A 16,193-nucleotide genomic window follows, 5' to 3' on the forward strand; every position below is an offset into this window, starting at 1 on the left:
CATTCACAACATCTTTTAGTCTAGTGCAATATCAAAAATGTTCTCACCTTCTTGCATTATCATGTCATCAAACTTCCCTCTTAGACTTTTAGATTTGGCTCTCAAAACATTTGTATTTCCTCTATAAATTTTTTGTATAGCATCTAACATCTTCTCTGTGGTGCAACAATATTTGATTTCATCAAACTTAAGTCACTTAGGGTAGAAAATGGTAGATTGAGCATAGTCTCTATGACTTCCTAGGTGTAGCTTCATCAAAATTTTTCATGCAAGAAATTTTTCCTTGTTCAATTTGGGGACCTCCCTTTTATACATCTTTATCTTTAGCTCTTAGTTCCTTCAAACTATTTCCTCTGAAGCATCGATGACTTTGATACCAATTATTCAAATTCTTTAAAATAATTAAGAGGGGGACTAAATTAGTTATCGAAGGTCCAAATATACATATAAATATTTTAATGCTAATTAGATTTATACCCATAAACCATAACATGAATGCATCTATTAGATCATACAATACCTTAACTCGGTATTGAGATGTTTTCCATGATTCTTAATGATAGTAATACTTTCAAACTCCTCTCTTGAAAAGATAATTTAGGATTAGCTCCAAGGTTCTAGGTAATCTTGTGACCTACTAGAATCTACTCAGTTGAAAATAAATGTATTTCTTCCTAGGGAGGCCTTTTCTAGTGCAAACTAATTCAGATAAGATGTTTGATCTGCTATAATGAAAAGTAACCACAAAAGAGATATATTTTGTTAGAATTATAATAGGAAAGGTAAACTTTTGAGAGGCGGAAGGGGTGAATTAGTAGTTTAAACTTTGACCCATAAAAAAATTCACCACACATCCATCTCATACATTCACTAAGTAAACTAAAAATACCATGTAAAGCATGTACATTTAAAACATGTAATCTAGTAAACATTCACACATATATGAAACTAAATATGATTACCCAGAAAGCCTCCAATGAGAAGGTAAAATTGGGGTGGGGATGACACCCACAAATCTTCACTACTATAGTAATAAAGTATATCCAATGAAGGTTACACTGTTTGATCGTGAAACATGATCTACCCTATGAAAGCTCTACCTTATTAAAGGCTTACAAAGAATGTTAGGTCTTACCCTATTAAAGGATTTCTATACCCTATTAAAAGTTTTCCTATTAAAAAGACTTCAAATCACAATTAAGTAAGCACCTTGTTAGAGGATTTCAATACAACCTATTAGGACTACTCTGTTAAGAGATTTAACTGATTCATCTGGTAGAATGACTTAGTATTGATCTTGCAATTACCACTTTGTTGCTTGATGAATGACCACCTCTAAACTAATATATTCTTGATCCTTCTTGATCCTTTAACTGATTTTGCAATGCAATTACAATGGTATATAATTTTCCATTTCTCTATTCTGCTTCAACTATTCTATAATGCAATTACAATTCACAATTTCTTAGCCACCATGAATGCTCTATTTGCACATGAAAACTTCTCTTTGCTCCTTCTACACTCCTTAGATAGTTTAGGGTTTTTCATCCTTAAGAAGACCTATGTGACTTAGGGTTAGGTATGAATAAGTAGCTATGGTTCATCCATTTTTCTTCTTAGTCATTCCCTTTTCCTAATTGGTTGCATGTACTTCATAGGGATTTCAACTTAAGACTCATCCTTATCTCCAAAATATCGTAATTCAATCTTTAGGTCAGCTCAAAAATGGTTTACATAGTTGTTTGTGCCATTAAAAAAAACTATGAAAAAACTATCTTACTTGGCATCTAAAGTCTTTGATGCTTGATATATACTATTTTCTATACTGTGACTCAACATCTATATCACTCAACATCCACTGCTTACTTAGCTCCAGAATCACTTGGTGTACACTGTCTAGTTAGTACATGAGTGACTCAAAGAATGAATGGCTTGACACTCACTATGGACTTGGTATGCTCTATTATATACAGATTGTGCTCAACATTTAGTACTTGTTTGACATTAATTAACTAAATGACTAAAGTGTATAGACACTCACTAGTCAAAACCAATCTAAGATCAGCAATCTTCCTCTTTGACATGAGTGTCAAAAACACTTCTTCATGCATTAATATCCTTATTGTTATGCGCATAACATATCTCCTATTTTTCTTATGTACAAAATTTCAAAGATATCATAATTTTTCAAGAACTTGTACCTCAAAATCTTATAGCTCCCTAAGTTGCTCATTCTATTTTGTACTCAAAATATTGTACTCCTACTAAGTTGATATGCCTCAACTAATACTCTTTCATGTAAGACTCTTTCATTTCATACTTGCTCCTCCATGCTCTTACTCTATTTTAGCTTAACTTTCTTTTCCCCCCTTTTCTTAAGCTCACTTTTCTCCCCCTTGAATCTTATACTACTTTATTTCTCCCCTTTTTTTACACTTATGTCAATGGCTATACACTAATAGTGTGTTTGTCCAAGAAATATTTATGGGCCTCTAGTATAATCTTGAGAGTTGCATCCCAATTCTTACATGCTACATCCAAAGACTTAATTTGGATAGCTAGCTTGACAACAACGTGAACTAGGTCATCTATTGTAGCAAGATTTGGTTCTTTCTTCATAAGAGTTTCTCCATGTGTGGAGTCAATGTGGTTTGGATTTGAATTAGTTTGACCCTTATGTTTCCTTCTTCTACTAATAAAGTTGCTAACTAATTCTAGGTTTGCAACAAAGTTCTAAAATGCTTCTCACTTTGAGCTAGAGTCATAGGAAATTTTGCACTTGATGCATTAATTTGACTTTCCAAAATCAAAATGTGACTTCTTGTCTCTTTTGTGAAGAGTGTGGGGTTGTATAGTTAGAAAATTTTCTAAAGGACCTTCTTCGCACTTTCTATTTTAGTTGCCAATACAACTTGTGTAAGTGTTATATCACTTGATATTTTCTCATTCAGTTTACTTTGGAATTTATTTAGGGACCATTCTAATGATTTAGAATTTGTATCAAGGTCTACATCACTATTCTTTTCCACTATATGTGTTAATTATTCAATAATTGGCTTTGTATCATCTAGAGTAGGTAGATTAAATGCATCTAAAAAGATGTCTTTAATATCCAATAAAGCTTGTTTCTACCTATGCTCCCTTCTGAGTAGTTCTTGATGCTTCTTTCTAGCCAGGGCTTCTCACAATATGCCCATATGCTCTATTGTCATTGTGGAATAATCATATCTAGGTAAAACAATTTCTTCATGAAGGCTTACATCTCCATATTGTATTACCTCTTCTTCCTTTGATGAACTTGGACTAAACACTAAGAATTGGAAAGGTTGTGCATCTATGCTTACCTTCTAAAGAGTGTGACTAGGAGTGCTAGATTCTAGTAAAGTTACCAGGGCTTGAATTTCTACTTGCTCCTTCAACTTTGGTGTCAAATCAGTCTCTTCAAGGTTGTCCTTTTCTACCACAATGCCTTGAATTGTACCTTGTACTTGTGCTAAAGGTGCTGATAAGTCTATCTGACCTACTTGGCTTTGTGTTTTAGTAATGCCTTCGGTTTCCACTATGTAATTTGCAATTGTATCAACCTTTGTTGGTATAACTTGTGGTATTTTATCTAAAGGAGTTACACTACTAACTTGAGGGGTGATAGTAGGTGGTTCTTGTAGTTTCACCTCTTCCCTTGCATTGTCAATCAATACTTTTTGAATCTCATCTATACTCACTAATACAAAATTGTCACACAATTTATCCTATAGTGTAGATTGATCAAGTATCTTTTCCAGATCTTCCTCTATTAGGGGATTGATGTTATGAATAGTTAGATGAAAAACATCCTTTACTATGATTGTTTTAGTGTTTACACTTGATATTTGTTGAGGGCTAACATTTGGCAATTGTGTATCTTACATACTCTATTTTTTTTGTTGTTCCACCTTAGCTATTTCCTTTTCATCCATATTCATTTTTTGTACCACCAACATTGTCATCTTCTTGATCATCCTTAACTTTAGTAGGCTCTTGTTCTCCTTCTTTTACTATAGCAAGCCCATATGCAATTTTTGACATTTGAGTAGTCTTCTTTACAACATCTTCAATATTATTTTGCAATATGTTGTAGGCTCTATATTTTGTAACAAATCTAATAGCATATTTCTTTACTACTTTAGCTATATGTGCCTTGCTCTATTTAGGAATAACTTAAGCAACTAATGTCTCTCTAATTTTTCTTTCTAGATTCAAACAATAATGCCATTTCTACTCCACTCTTTCATAAAAAATTTTGGGCATATAATTTCAAATCTCCAATGGAGCTTTCTTAAAATTTTCCATCATGGCATATATTGCCTCCTCCACTTGATTCTACATTATTTCTAAAATTTTCACATAGGATTTCTAGATTTGATAATAGATTGTGGCTCACCACTTGGAATTGGCTATTATCATCAGATTTTGTTGTTTTCTCATCAGATTCATCTTGTGAAATGTATTTCCTCCTTGGTCTTTCCAATGCTCCTCATTCTTGGTATATAGATTTGGTCTTCTCTTTTTCCTTTTATGCAGTGGTACGTGCACTAGCCCTTGTATTAGGTACAATAGGTTTGGGTTGGCTTGGTTTAAGAGTCTTTTAGGCCTTCTCATTGATTGAACCTTAGCCTTTCTCTTCTTTTGATCAGTAGGGACAGGTGCTTCTTCAACTTCTTCTTCCTCAACACCTTTTGCAGCTTATATCTCTTCCTCTTGCCGATCTTCATCCATTCCTTGTGTTAATACAAGTGATGTTTGGGTTTGGATCTCTTCTTCCTCTTCATCCTCTTCCTCTTCATCCTCTTCTTGCTTGACACCTTCACCAAATTTAGCTTTCAATTTCTTTGCCAACTTCTCCTTTTTCTTTACCATGGTAATCTTAGATTTGGCCATCTCATAATTAGCAAATTCTTTAGCATCTTCATCAGTATCTTGTGTAGGTAATGTTGTTATTGTTTTAGAGGCTTCATCTACATTTATTTCATAGCCTAATCTCCTTATCCATCATACCCTTGGAGTTGCTTCTTACAAAAATGTATAATCAACATCAACTAGGAAAATAACATCATCATAATGCTTTTCCACTAAAGATACTAGAATTTTCAACCCCTTCTTCATAGATTGCTTAAAGTCCTCAAAGTAACTTTTCATTACTGACTCAAATTTTTCACGCAATTGTTCAATGAACTCACATATTTGGAACACCATTGACCTATTTTTTTTCCATGCCATCATAACAAATGTGGGAAATGTATTTTGAACATAAAAGAAGATACATACCAAGATTGATCCAAATTTTCATTGAGCACTCTTTGTCTTGCTTATTTCTCCTAGGTTTTCAATCAATTGTTGTAGTTGTAGCTTGATAAGATCATATCTGTGATCTTTCTTGACAATCTTGCAACCCACATCCACTACAATATAGGGCACACTATTTAGTCTATTTTATTGGTAAAAATTATGTGCAATTACCCTTACTACAAAGTCTATCAATGAATCTTTGATGGTGTCAATTATCATTCCTCTCTTATTCCACATAGGTCCTATAGTTTTCTCAATAACATCTTTTGAATCACTCCTCAAAGTCTTAGGCCGATGTAGGGTTGGATACCCTATCAACCTATGGATTATTCTTTTGGTGATTCTAATAGGTCCATTATCTAACCAAAGTGAACTATCATGAATCCTACTCAATACAATCCCAGTTCATTTGGGTTTGAAAATATTCAAGAAATCTAGGGCACAAGTTAACCCTTTCTTCTCTACAATTTTGTATTCTTCCCATAGTACACTATTTTTACATAATCTATCATATGCTTTCCTAATCTCCATATCTCCAATACTTCAAATTTTCTAATTGTAACATTTCTTGACATCCTAAACCATTAAAACTTTCATTGGTATCATGGATAATGCACCATATGGGTCTTGTTTGTATGCAAAATTAGGTATGGCCTTGAAAATTGGTTGTCTTACTTCAGTACTAACTAGTTGAACATTCAAAACCTCTTTACCCTCTACTTCTTTTTCCTTAGAAGAACTAGATGCCATTATGTAAAACTAGGGTTTATGAAATTTTAAAATAGCATAACTTGGCACTTGATAAATACTTTTCAAGATCTAACAAAATGGTGTTGAATTTCTATTCATATCTCTCTATGATTACTTTGGATGAATTTATAAATTACCTCTTTCTCTTCTTGCTCTTTCTTGATTTTGAAATGATGTAATATGAGCTAAAAATTGATCAAATACCTCTTTGGAGTACTACAATCAATGTTGAGTGCTTACATAGTTGTAAAATTGGCATCAACTAATTTTAGGCTCATGGAATCCACTAACATTTTATTCATTCAAAAGTCATTACGAGCTTGGAATCAACTAGCTATTTTGTTAGCTCAGCATCCTCTAGCATTTCACTTGGCAATCATAGGAAACTTTTCATGCTTGGAAATAACATGAAAAAAATGAATATTTACTTGGATTCCTAATAACATCTTGCATCTCTATTCATGATTATGTAATCTTTATAGTACTAAATCCTTTGGAACTGATGTATGATGTAACCTTTGAATATTAGTCCCACATACCTCTTGATTTTTTAGTTTTATCAAGTGTGATCACCTTACCCATTGGATGAAGTGATCCCTTCTCTGCTTGATGTGTTGTAATCATCCTTTTTCTTCCATGTCTTGTTCATTTCATTTTTGACATTTTCCAACATCTGCCTTGCCTTTGTCTTAATCAAACTCACAACTTGGTGCCTTTGACCATATTGGACAATATAGACTAATGTGACCAATATTCAAATAGCTAAAACATGTTATTTGACTCAACCACCTTTTGTAGTGACTTCTAAAGTGTGTCCTAATACAATTCTCATGAATATGTCCATACACCTGAAAATAATAACAACTATACCTTGCATTATAATCCTAGATCTAAGATTTTCCATTGTTCTTTACCTTTGTTTCCATATTTTATGACTGCATGGGTTTGGATATGCACTCAAAAGCTCTATGTCTACACTCAAAAGCTCTATGTCCATACTACTCATAGTTATAACAATTTTCTTCAAATTTCTCTATATGCATGGTCTTAGTTATCCATTCATGTGCTTGATGACCTTATTTGTTGCACTTATGGAAGTGAACCATGCTCTTAAGCTTGACATTTTGATTTTTAGTTTTGCTTCTGTGCACATTAGTTGTATGTCCTTTCTTACCACAATTATGACAACTAGGTTTGGAGCTCTTACCTTTGTTGCTCCTTTCTTTTGCACTTTTGGATGACTCTCCTTCTTTGGTATTTGCTTATCTTAGTCTAGATGTATTGTTGTTGGATCTAGGGGATCTCAATAATTACTCAAAGTATTTGATGGCTTCACTAGGTTTGTTGAAACCTTCAACAAATTCCTTTTCACTTTTTAGGTCACCCTTTAGTTGCTCATTTTGAAACTTCAATTTTGTTTTCTAAATGTCTTGGACATTTAATTCATAGCTGGCATTCATTGTTTGACTCAAAGTATCCAATTGCATGTTGGAAATAGTAGTTAGCTCTGATGATTTATCTTCTAGTCTTCTGGTCAAAACTCTTTTGTCATCTTCAATCATGGATTTTTCTTCCATAGTTTTCTTCTTCTTCTCAATCACCTCACATAGTAGTATGGCTTTTAATTCTTGCTCTAACTTGATATTTTTTATTTTTTCTCCTTGGGCTCTTTTCATTTTCACTAGATCTACAACTATTGCATCAAATTAATTGGAGTCTCCATTAGCAAATAGCTTAGTAGTGTCCATCTCTTTGTATTATGTGTCATTCTCCTCAATAGAGATTTCATTCATTCTCTTCAAAGATTTATTTAAGTCTTCTCTTTCATCATTCAATTTATGTAGAATGAGTTTTATTTCAATTCCCTAACTCTCAATGATCTTTCCCAACTTGTATACTTCAATTTTCAAAATCTTTCCTCAAAGATGCAAATCTTCTTTTTTAGAGAACAAGGATCTAATACCAATTGTTTTAATTATTATAGTAAAGTTAAACTTATGAGGGAGGTGAGGAGAAAATCAATACTTTAAAATTTGACCCATAAAAATATTCAGTACACATCCATCTCATACATTCATTCAGTAAAATAAAAATACAATGTAAAGCATGTACATTTGAAATATGTAATCAAGTAAGCATTCACATATATGACAGTAGATATGATTACCTAGAAACCCTCCAATGAGAAGGTAAAACTGGGGTGGGGATGATACCCACAAATCTTCACTACTATAGTAATAAAGTGTATCCAATTAAGGTTACAATGTTTGATCATCAAGCATGATCTACCCCATGAAAGGTCTACCTTTTTAAAGGCTTACAAAGATTTTTAGGTCTTACTTTGTTAAAGTATTTCAACACCTTATTAGAAGTGTTCCTATTAAAAGGAATTCAACTCACAATTAACTAAGAACCTTGTTAGAAGATTTCAATACAGCCTGCAGGACTACTCTATTAAGAGATTTAACTGATTGACTTATTAGAATGACTCAAAATTTATCCTATGGTTAGCACTTTGCTGCTTGATGGTGGATCACCTCTAAACTGATCTATTCTTGATCCTTTTTGATAAGATGTCTCACTTCCATATACTTAGGTGGCTTAGGGTTAGGTATGAATCAATGGGTGTGGTTCATCCATTTTTTTGCTTAATGCTTCCCTTTTCCTAATAGGCTGCATGTACATCATAGGGATTCAAACTTAACATGTGTCCCTATCTTCAAAATATCGTAATTCAATCTTTAAATCAGCTAAAAAATGCTTTACATAGTTGTTTGTACCTTTAAAAACAACTATGAAAAAAATATCTTAGTTGACATCTAAAGTCTCTGATGCTCAGCATATACTATTTCCTATATTGTGACTTTACATCTATATCACTCGGCATTCATTGTTTACTAAGCTCCTAAATCACTCGACATACACTATCTGATCAACACTTGAGTGAATCAGCACATGAGTGGCTTGACACTCACTATGGACTTGGTATGCTCTATTACATACATTTTTGGTTTGGCATGTACTATTTTATTAGAATCAACTAAGCAAATGACTTAAGTGTATATTCACTCACTACTCAAAACCAATCTGAGATTGATAATATTTTTATTATTTTCTATTTTATGATGAGTGAAATTTAATAATGCAACTATATAAATTCCTAATTTTAACCAAGTGTTAGAAAAGGAAATAAAAAAGATAAGGTGATGAGAGATGAAAGAAAATAACTTGAAAGGAAAATTCCTAGTAGACATTAACTATGGTAACAAGATGTCTGCGAGTTAAATCATTGAAAATATCGAGTATGAAACCAATGCAAATAGGACTAGTGCTTCGTCAATTCCACTAATGTAATCATTGAAGGGAAGTTAGTATTATGATGTGGATCCTAATCAGACTTAGAGGTTTTCTCGGTGTGGTTTTGTCCCTATATTATTTCTACAGGGGTTTGGGGGCAATGTCCCTGTGGGGTTTTGGGGTAGTGGCCCAAGTGTACTTGCTATTGCAGTACAACCCCCATGGGGGTTTTTGGGGCTAGTGCCCTCGAAGCCAAAAATTTCCTTGTATTGGAAAAGACATTGACTATTATTTGTCTATTATTCTAGCCCAAAATTTTTAAGTGGAAAATGCTTGTATAAAAAGGCTTAGGATTAGGGATTTTAATTGTGTGAGTGATGCAAAAATTGGTTCTTGTAGTGGTATTGAGCTGTAAGGGATTATAGATTGTAATTAGGTTGCAATCACTAGATAATAACTATATTGGACTTGTTTTTGGTTGATGTAGCCTAGGGATTGGATGAACCACATTAAATCTTGGTGTCTTGTGTTCTCTTCTATGTGATCTACTACTTTTTGTTATTGGTTATATTTGCATGTAACTATTATTTCTTTTTGAGGTTAAATACTAACAAGTGGTATCAGAGCAAGATGGTCAACATTTTTTTATTTAAAGCCCTCCACTTCAAATAAGGTTTTTCTCATGAAGCATTTATTTAATAAGAAAATTTCAAAAGATGGATCTATTGCAAATCATTTAAATGAGTTCAATACTATTACTAGCTAGTTATCTTTTGTTGGTATCAATTTTGATGAAGAAATTACGGTTCTCTTGATTTTGTGTTCTTTGCCTGAAAGCTTGAATGAATTGGTAATGGCTATGAGTAATTATGATTTTGGATCTAGTAACCTAAACTATAATGACATGATTAGTGTTATTTTGAGTGAGGAAGCTCATAGGAAATCACTAGGTGGACCTACATAGAAAGTCCTTTGAATGCACAAAGTAGAAACAAAATGACTGAAAGAGGAAATAATTCCAAAAATCATGAGAAATCAAGAAGAAATTAAAAAGTGAGTTCTCAATCAAGAATACTAAATGACTATTAGTACTATGGGAAATCAGGGCATACAAGGAAAGATTGTTAGACTAGAAAGAAAAATGAAGGAGATAAACCAAATGGAGATAAGGAGGCAAATGTGATAAGTAACAAATCTAAAGAGGATGCTTTGCTTCTATCTTTAGAAAGTGTTGATGATTCATGGGTTTTAGATTCTTGTGCTTCATTTCTTGCTATACCTCATAGAGGGTATTTCATTGATTATGTCCAAGGGGATTTTGGGCTTGTTTATTTGGGGGATAATGAACCTTGTCAGATTGTTGGAAAGGGAAGTTAAGATTAAGTTATAGAATGTGAATCATTGACTACTAGATGAGTTAATAGATTTCCAAGGATGAGTAAGAATTTAATTTTAGTAGTGCAAGTTGGTGGTGGGGGTTGTGTAGTTACTTTTAATGATAAAAATTGGAAGGTTTCAAAAGGTTCCTTTGTAGTAGCAAAAGGTGTGAAAGTATGCACCTTATATCCTTTTCTAGGTCATATTGTTCCCTCTGCTTTAACTGTTTCAGAGAAAAATGAATGTTTAAGAATAGTTGTTATAGTTGAGTAGGGAGAACAAATAGTTCTAAATTTTGATATAGCATTGTGGCACAACAAACTTGGGCACATGAGTGTCAAAGGTATGGAAGTAATTCATTCAAAGAAAACTTTACTAGGTTTGAAATGTGTTAATATGGATTTCTATGAAAGTTGTGTGTATGGAAAAAAAACAAGACTGAGTTTTGTGAATACTGGGAAGGAAAATAAAAGGGAAAAATTAGAGCTTGTGCATAAAAATGTATGGGAACCAGCTCAGGTATCTTCCCTTGGTGGATCTCATTATTATTTACATTTATTGATGATGTAAATAGAAAACTATGGATTTATTTCCTTAGATAGAAATCTGATGTATTTCAAACTTTTAAGAAATGGAAATGCTTTGTTGAAAATGAGATTGGTAAGAAATTAAAATGTCTAAGATCTAATAATGGTGGTGAATATTACAGTCATAAATTTGAAGATTATTGCTCCACTAATGGTATTCATAGATGGAAAGCTACTCGAAGGGCTCCATAGGAAAATGGAGTGGCTGAATACATGAATAGGACTATAATGGAGCATGAAAGGAGCATTAGGTTGCATGCTAGGTTTCCCTTACATGTGTGGGTGGAGGCTATAAATACTATTGTATATTTGACTAATAAAGGTCCCTCTACTCCTTTGGGTTGTAGTATTCTAGAGGAAGCATTGACTGGTAAGAAGGTGAGTTATTCTTTTCTCAAAATCCTTAGTTGTGAAGCATTTGCTCATATAGATTATAAAAATAGAACCAAGCTGGAGGCTAAGTCAAAGAAATGTGTATTTTTTGGCTATGGCATTGATGAATTTGGTTATATGCTTTGAGATTTTGAAAATTGTGAAATTGTAAGAAGCAAGGTTGTCATATTCAATGAGAAAGCGTTGTACAAAGATTTATTGTAGCAACATGAGAAGAAAGAAGATGATTATGTAGTGATAGATGATACTCCAAAAGATGATATTCCAACAATTCCTCATGATGTGCAACAACCACAACAACAAATACCACCCACACTAGTGAATGTTAGATAGTCAACAATGCTAATAAGACCTCTAGAAGTATTTCCTCCTTCCTTTTATTCAATTTCACTTATTGATAATGTGAAGCTAAATGTTACGATGAAGCTATGCAGGTGGATACAAAGCTTCAATGGGAGTTTGCAATGAAAGAAGAAATGAAATCTTTGCTGAAAAATAAGACATGAGATTTATGCAAGTTGTCTACAACTAAAAATGCTTTATAACATAAATGGGTTTATAGGTTGAAAGAAGAGGATGGAGGTAAGAAAATATTTAAAGCTAGATTAGTGGTAAAAATATTTGCATAGAAAAAGGGCATTAATTTTGATGTGATATTTTCTCCTATTGTTAAAATGACTTCTATTCACATTATTTTAAGTATTGTGGCTACTAAAGATTTGCATTTAGAGTAGCTTGATGTTAAAAAACCTTCCTTCATGATGATTTGGATGAAGAGATATATATGGCATAGTCATAGGGCTTTGATGTCAAAGGTAAGGAGAACTTAGTGTGTAGATTAAAGAAAAGTTTATATGGCTTGAAGCAAGCACCTCGGCAATGGTATCTAAAATTTGACAAATTTATGCATAAGCATGGACATAGTAGGTTTCATTTTGATCATTGTACTTATTTTAAAAGGTTAGATGATGAAAGCTACATTATTTTATGTTTATATGTTGATGATATGCTTGTCGCTAGGTCTAACATGGATCATATTAAGGGGCTAAAATGCTAGTTAGCTACATTCACTATGAAAAATATAGGGGCAACAAAAAAAATCCTTGGTATGAAGAGTTGTAAAAATAGGAAGAATAGGAAATTGAAATTATGTCAAGCTAATTATATTGAGAAGGTGTTGCAATGTTTCTCTACAGAGAATGCTAAAGCTATGAGCACACCTTTACCTAGTCATTTGAAGTTGACTAAGGAGATGTGTCCCAAGAGACACAAGAAGAGGAGGATAAGATGTCCAAGGTAATTTATGCTTTAGCCATAGAAGCTTGATGTATGCTATGGTATGTACAAGGCTAGATATTGCACATGCAGTGGGAGTTGTTAGTAGGTATATGAGTCATCCAAGAATTGAGCATTAGAATGCAGTTAAATGGATTCTTAGATATTTGAGAGGAACATCCAATAAGTGTTTACACTTTGGGGGTTCTAATACTAATTTATAGGGCTATGTTGACTCAAATTTGGAAGGGGATATTGATACTAGGTGGAGTACTATAGGTTATCTACTTACTATTGATGGGGCAGCAATGAGCTAGGTTTCTAGGTTATAGAAGGTTAATGCTTTATAGACTACAGAGGTAGAGTATGTTTCTGCTACATAAGCAGCCAAGGAGATGATATGGCTTTAGTTCTTCTTAGAATAATTGGGACCTATTGGGCATTTTTTTTGCACGAGGTCAACGGTAGGAATCCATAGTATAATTCCTCTCTTGAAAAGAAACTCTGTTTAAGGATCCACTCCAAGGTTCAGTGTTTGTCTTGCAACGTACCAAAATCCACTAAGTAGAAGATAAATGTGAATTTTCATGAGGAGGCCTTTGCTGATTCGAAAAACTCTTTTACCTTGGAATCAAGTAAAATATGTTTGCTATCTCAAAATATCACATCAAAAGAACAATATTTTTGTATTTTCTATTTTTCAATGAATGCAATTCTAACAATGCAACTACTATGAGGTCCTATTCTAATAGGAGGGTTAGCAAAGAAAATAATGAAACTAAAAGAAAATAACATGAAATCAAATAACTTGAAAGTGAAATTCCTAAACGGACATAAGCTACAGAACAAAACACACTGCTAGTTAAACCTTTGAAGAAATCAGTAGGAAACCAATGAAAATAGGAGTAGCACTTCCTAGAATCCACTGATGCAATCATTCGTGAGAATCTTTAACAAATCGAATGATGTTTCACTCTTCATCAAATCACAAGGCCACGAAAAGTGCGCTCATGTGAGACAAAAAGCTATGTAGACACAATCGGGTGATCTCTTCTCAAGCTTGTTACGTAAATGAAATTCATATATCTGTAGCAAACACCAAAACTAAAAGATCTTAGAACCACAAAAAATGCAATAAACCTTTGGCTCAATCAAAATCTCATGAATAAAATCCACAAAACAATGACACATCTAGGCAAGAATAACTACACTCCGAATGCTAGCACCAAAAGCATAACTTTATTGCATAATAGCGGTGACCCTTTCTACATTTTACAATGGGGTATTTATAAGAAATCATCTCCTCAATTTGTGTTGAGAGTGAGAGGTATCTTGATGCAATAAAATGCATTTTAACAATAAAAACAAACTAAATATATACAAACTATCAATCTAACTGGTGCTTAGAGGTACTCTATCCATATTTTATTCATTAATTGGATGCATGAGCCCTTACATGTCAAAAAAAATGAAAGCACGAGAGAGAAAGTAGGAGGAAGCCATCAGTCGAAGTAAAAGTGCATAGAGACAGCAAAAATGGAAGATGGCCCTTCACTAGGCATGTGTCGGAGTTAACTCGCCATCAGAATGTGCTCCCAATGCATGGAAAGTGATATTTTTGGAACTGGCAGTCAACTGTTGGTGCACCTCTAAATTGTGAAGCTACATGAAAATGTAGAGCTACGAACCTACAGACCTACATACCTATAGAGCTATGGACCTATGGACCTGCATACTTGTAGAGCTACGAACCTGCGTACCTGTGTACCTGTAGAGCTCAATTCACCAAAAAATCAAAGTTCTCAATTTTGAAAATAGTTTCTGAATTTTTCTCAACTGAGGTTTTAGATCACTTTTTTTATATGCTCCATGCCCTTTTTTGATGATTTACACCCTCTTTATAACCAATTACTTTCATAAACTTGCACTCCCTCCACTTCTTCAATCAAAAATCTCAAGGCACTTGCATTGAATCTTGTCCCTAATAGCTGCATAAGATGAGGATCTTGTACCTCTGTATCTTTGACCTTGTCTTCTCACCACCTGTCCAATCCTCCCCAGTGAGAAACCAAGTGATCCAGATTATCCAAGATGATCAAATGTTTGTAACTTTTTCATTTTTTTTTCACAAATTTTCTAGGCATTTTTGAATGACATTTTTGGAGGTATTTTGCTCAAAATTTCAAGTTGAAACCTTTGTTGGTCCTTAAAAATGGGTAGTTGAAGGCTCATTGTTTTATGTATTTGTAATTAGATCTTCTGTTCTTCTTTCCAACAGTGTAAGCAGTTTTGAATTTTGAGGCTCGAGTCAAAAGTTATGATCTCGACAAGCTGAGAATGCCATTTTCACCTACAAAAGAAGCAAAGATTAGACTGTAAAGTTAACAATGCATAGTAAAGACACTAGCTACTCAAACAGAACTTGAAGTGAATCCTAAAATCTGGCTAAGTCTAAAATTTTGAAGCCCTGAAATCTAGCTAAGTCTGAAATACTAAAGCCTTGAAATTTCCTAGAATCTTTACCTTATCTCTGGGAGGTCTGAAACCTATCTCAAAAGATTCATCGCATATATTAAAATATATCTTAATTATAATAAATTAACTTATACTTAAACGTTATATTTTAAATCCCTCTCATGACTATTCAGACAAAACTGAAGGTGAAAAAATAGCTTGACAAGCACACAAGGCCCTTTGTCATGCGTGCACGCACACATACAAAATGCATCACAGCACACGTGTGAGGTGTGAACCTTTATAAAAGTGTGCACGCGTGAGTTGTGAACCCATGGAAAAGTGTGAATGTGCGAGGCACAGCATGGCAATGCGCGAGAGCACATGCGCGCAGCGCACACGAGGAGCGACAAAGCATTAGTGCACATGGGCGTGGCATGCGAGCACGAGCACCCACGGTGCTGGGCATAGGCGCAGGCATGGTGCTACGGTGTGGGTGGCACTTGGCACTCTGGTGCATGGTGTGTATGGTGCTCATAGTGCTTGGCATGAGTGCAGGCACATAGCATGAGTGTCGAAGTCAAGGTGAGTGGCACTTGCCTTTTTTTTTTTTTTTTGGTTTTTCAATTTTTTAATTTTTTTGTTTTTTTGTGATTTTTGGAATCAACTTTCAAACAAAAATTCTTCTCCTGACTTGAATTGTGAGTCTAGGAGTAAAAGAAAAAAGAGGGTCCC

At 33.8% G+C, this 16,193-nt stretch overlaps 1 pseudogene; it reads right to left on the minus strand.

Annotated features, from left to right (window-relative positions):
• LOC149547237 (L-aspartate oxidase 2-a, chloroplastic-like) overlaps nt 1-15,978 on the minus strand; it is a 169,924-nt pseudogene extending 153,946 nt beyond the window's left edge.
• Between the last annotated feature and the right edge of the window lie 215 nt (nt 15,979-16,193).

The sequence above is a fragment of the Cupressus sempervirens genome, chromosome 7 (genome assembly GCF_028749045.1).
Source record: "Cupressus sempervirens isolate cs-2001-9-10 chromosome 7, ASM2874904v1, whole genome shotgun sequence".
NCBI classification, from domain to species: Eukaryota; Viridiplantae; Streptophyta; class Pinopsida; order Cupressales; family Cupressaceae; genus Cupressus; species Cupressus sempervirens.